The sequence below is a fragment of the Hemitrygon akajei genome, unplaced genomic scaffold (assembly GCF_048418815.1).
Source record: "Hemitrygon akajei unplaced genomic scaffold, sHemAka1.3 Scf000034, whole genome shotgun sequence".
Classification (NCBI taxonomy): domain Eukaryota; kingdom Metazoa; phylum Chordata; class Chondrichthyes; order Myliobatiformes; family Dasyatidae; genus Hemitrygon; species Hemitrygon akajei.
Window position 1 is genome coordinate 8,528,084 of NW_027331920.1, and position 4,953 is coordinate 8,533,036.

A 4,953-nucleotide genomic window follows, 5' to 3' on the forward strand; every position below is an offset into this window, starting at 1 on the left:
TCTGTTATTTTCCTTCTCAATCCCATTCTCCTGCCTTCTCCCCATGACCTTCGACGCCTTTAGGAATCCAGTACTGGTCAGTCTCTGATTATGTAAACACTGTGATCCGGCCTCTGAGCGGTCCATGGCAATGAATTCCACAGCTCCCTCATGTCTCCAAATGCATGCTCTCCGGGGTTAGACATTGTGACTCGGAAGGTGAAAATGGCAGCTGCCTACTCTATCGAGATCTTTCGTCATCTGACCAAGTTCCCTCAGGTCACACTGAGCTTCCTCCACTCCAGAGAAAACAGCCCAAGTTCGTCCGAACTCTCCTTACACAGGAGCTCATGCCTCTAATCCACACAACATCCCGGTGGACCTCTCCGGCAATCTCTTCATTGCTGCCCCAAACACCAGTGGGGTAACGGGCTTTACGTAAGTAAATGATGCGTTGATGGTTGATAAGGGGGCAGTGTGGGGTTTAGAGGAAACATCCGGTAGCCATGATCGAATGGTGGAGAAGATTCGATGGACGGAATGGGTATTTCAGTTCCGAGACTTGTGGTACAGACGTGAGATGGCGAAGTGGTGGAGAGTGAGGTGCATGTGCAGGTAAGAGGGGGTGTCCAGGTAGGAGATGGTGTTAAGCACCTTTACACTACGTGTTGTCACCAACAACAATTTACTCAGAGTGGATGAATATTCAGAGCGATTATGTATACTTGCAGCAAGGGAAGAGTAGCACTGCCCGAGAGCTGGCAATAGCTTTGTCAAAAAGAAACAGTACTGTCACCCCTTTGAACATCAGTTCAAGGACAGGGTGCATTCTGTTATCTGCTGAATCAGAATATTTGGCATTCTTCCAGTGACACAGCTGCGGGTCTGCACTCAAGTGCTCAGGTACCATCAGCGTCATGTTGCACGAACATTATTAGCAAAGCTCTCTGATACAATACAGACTCCAGCTGGTTACAGGCCACTTTAGTATGACAAGTGAAGTACATTTCCACAGTGGTGGTGAAGCATTCCTACACTCCTAGCCCTGTGCAAAACCCTTCCAACCCCTACACCACTCCCCATTTTTGTTAATACCTCCAACCTTTGAGGCCCTCACCATCTGTGAAAACCCTTCTGACCCTACACCCATCGCCATTTTGTAAACCAGCCTGACCTCTACACCACTCGCCATCTCTGTAAAACCCTCCACCATCCAGCCTGGCGCATTCAGGTGACAGCTGACCCGAGAAAGACGCCGACTGTGGCAGGTGGCAGGGCTCACAAAACACATTCACGATTGCTGACATTTTTTATAACCCGACAGATTTGCACGGTTATCTTGACTAAACCGCTTCCTACCTTCCAATCTTTTATCTTACCCCTCCCCCCTCTAATCTCCCTCCTGGAACATATCCCTGCAAGTGAGGGAAGTTCTACACGCTCTCACTTACTTCCTCCCTCAGCTCCATTCTGGATCAGAAACAGTCCTTTCAGGTGAGGCAACATTTCAAAAGAGGGAAAGAAAGTGAGGATTGGGCAGATGAATGTGTGTCTGAGGAGCTGGTGCAGGGGCATTGCATCAGGTCTCTGGGTCATTTCGCATCTCTTCAGGGGATGGGATGATCTGCACAACAGGAACCTGGCGGGTCCAGTCTGCTCGTGGCAGGTTGGTTAGAGTTCCTGTTTAAAATAACTTGTCAGGGGGACGGGAACCGGAGTGATTGTGCTGGGGATGAGGTAGTTAGTGGGCAACAGGTATAGTGTGCAGTGAGAGCACCAGGAAGCAGAGGCTGATGTCAGGGCAAAATTGCAGTCAACCGGATGAATTCAGCGTGAAAGTGGGACAACATCGATAAGGGCGATGAATGCAGGACGGAAGGTGTGAACTTTGAATGTGTGCAGCGTACTGAATAACAGTGATGAACTTTTAGCACAGTGTGATTTGTGTACATCACTGTACCGTGGCTGACAGAAGATTATAACCCGGAGCTTAACGTTCAAGGAGACACGTTGTTTCAGGAGGATAGGTAGGTAGGCAAAGGGGGTGGGTGGCTTTGCTGGTAAATATGAACAAAAGAAGCGGCATAGGATCAGAAGATGTAGAATCTCTGTGAGAAGAGCGAAAAAAGTTTAATTGTCATTAGACCCTGAGGGAAATTATATACAGACCCCCAACAGTAGTAAGGATGTGGTCTACAAATTACAACGGGAGACAAAATGTATGTCAAAAGGACAATGTTACCGCAGTCATGGGGGATACCAATTGGGGAAAATCAGGTTAGTGCTGGTTACCAACAGGGGGCATTTGCAGAATGCCTACGAGATGTCTGTTTAGAGCAACTGGTGGCTGAACCCACTGGGGATCAGCTATTCCGGATTGGGTGTTGAACGATGAACCGGAATTGAGCCCTGATGAAATGCCACAGCAGACTCAATGGGCCGATTGGCCTGATTGTGCTCCTATACCTGATGAAGTTCTGGTCTAACAAACCCCTGTAATGCTGCGTGACCAGTGTTCAGTCCTGGGTGTGAGGAGCTGCTGCAAGAATCTGACAGTAACAGTCCTTGTCAACTCGCAGCTAGATTTAATCACCATCGTGTTTAAACATTTAACAGACAGCTGACTTGAACTTCCTCCCTGGAGTGAAGTTGCTGGAGTTTAAGCAGGTGGGATGACTGAGTAAATCTCTGTGCTCACTCAGGACAGAAGTGTGGCCTCTACTTATTGTGAACTCGCTGGAGCCTCTCAAGGTGGGTTAACTGAATGAAACTCTTCCCACACTCTGAACAGGTGCACAGCTGCTTCCGTTGCGTGAAATGTCTGGTGTTTCAGTTGCTCAGGTAACTGAATGAATCTTTTCCCACACTAGGAGCAGGAGAACGACTTCTCCCCAGTGTGAACGCACTGGTGTTTCTGCAAATCGGATGTCTGGATGAGTCCTTTTGCAAACAAGGAGCAGGTGAACAGCCTGTGTCAGCCTGCTCTCTGGAATTTTGTCTCACCGTTACAATCTGAGACTGAGTCGGGAAAAGATACCGGTGCTGTGGGAGACTTCCTGCTTGGTTCCTTTGCTCAATAAGGCGACTCCATCTGAACTTAATGACGACAGACTAATTGCCCTCACATCTCATGCGATGAAGGTGATGGAGAGGCTGGTCCTGACTTACCCTGGACGCTCTAGACTTTGCCTACCAACCTCATGAGGGTGTGGATACATAATCTACCTGTTGCAGCGAGCTCACTCCCATTGGCATTGTGTGAATCGCTTTTTATTTTATTTCGCTAGTGCCTTCAATACAGTCCAGTCACGTCTTCAGTGCAACAACCTGCAAAGGATGGGCGTAGACAAACTCACTGTCTCCTGGATTACTGCCTTCCTGACAGACAGACCCCAGTTTGCACTGCCGGTGGTTCTCTGCCGGAAGTGGTGATGAGTGGTACTGGAGACCAACAAAGAACTGTCCTGTCCACGTTTCTGTTCACACAGTTATCTCACCTCCCCCCACATTCTTACTCCCTCCCTTCCTTTCCAGTCCTGAAGGGTCTCGGTCTGAAACGCCGACTGTTCTCTCCTCTGCATAGTTGCTGCCGGCCCCTCTGATTTTCTTCCAGCATTTCCCGTCTGTTGCTTTGGATTTCCGCATCTGCAGATTTCCTCCTGTTTACTGACATGCGCATGCGCGGAAGTAGGAGGCTGTCCCGAATATTGCGCATGCGCTCAGTAGACGAGAGGCACACAGGGACCGGCTGCAGGTAGGAGGGTCTCCGGGCGGGAATTAATCTCCGGTGTCTGAAACGCGATTGAAGGGTTATTACTGTGAGCTCCTGCCGCACTGGTCCTGCACCCCAGGACAACCCCAGTCAGTTCCCTCTTTTTCAGCCCCACGATCCGTACCCGGGTCTCGGGGAGTTTTCAGCTCATGAACGCGCCATTTCTGCGGCGCATGCGCATCGCTGGATCTTTTGGTGGCAGACAGGTTTCTCGTTCGCGGGGCCTTCTGGGTAAAAGAGTAGCCATGGGTGACGCTGCCAGCGTTGTTCCGGTGCAGTCGGAGTAAATGTGAGCGAATTTATCTCCCAAACACTGCCGAGGCCCAGCTGTATAAATGCAAGGATTAGTAACTCGGAACAAAAATATATTTCCGAGTTAATCTTGGATTAAAAGTCTACTTTCCAATCAGTAAAAATGTCAATTAGTGCTGTATGGCAAAAAAAATCCTTCCGTCAGATTTAGTTCTCTCTGGGTAAAGAAGGATATAAAACAGCTTTGTCCTCGATGCCAGCTGAGTTATGGCTTTCACATAACAAAAGTGCCACATTCCAATGAGAATAACTACTTTCATGTCATTGCCATCAATGGGTTCATCACTGTCAATCAACTGGGGGGAGGGAATCCAAGGAATTAGAAAATCTCCAGGATCAGACATGTAGAAACAAGTTCTCTTTGCAGTGTTGTGGGACATGGCCAGAACTGAAATAATACCAAAGGACAAATTGAGCCAAATCACAGGTTGATTGAAGACAGAAATAGCCCATTCTGATGCAGACAGGAATACAGTCGGAGAATTCGATGGTCACTCTGGATGCCTGATCCTTGCCTTGTTAGAAGGTGAGGAGTTCATACAGAAACAAAGAAATCTACATTACGTTACACGCCCTTCGCCCCAGAATGTTGTGCAGATCATGCAATCTAACTGAGAAACTGCCTAGAATCTCCCTACTACATCGCCCTCTATTCATCCTAGCTCCATGTATCTATCCGAGAGTCTCTTGAAATACCCTATTGTATCCACTTCTCCCACCTTCGCAGTGTATTCCACACACTCACCACTCTGTGTGAAAAACTTACCTCTGACATCCCCCTCGTACCGACTTCCAAGCACCTTAAAACTATGCTCCCTCCTGTGAGCCATTTCAGTCTTGGGAAAAAACCTCTATCCCTCATCATCTTATTCACCTTTCTGAATTGCCAG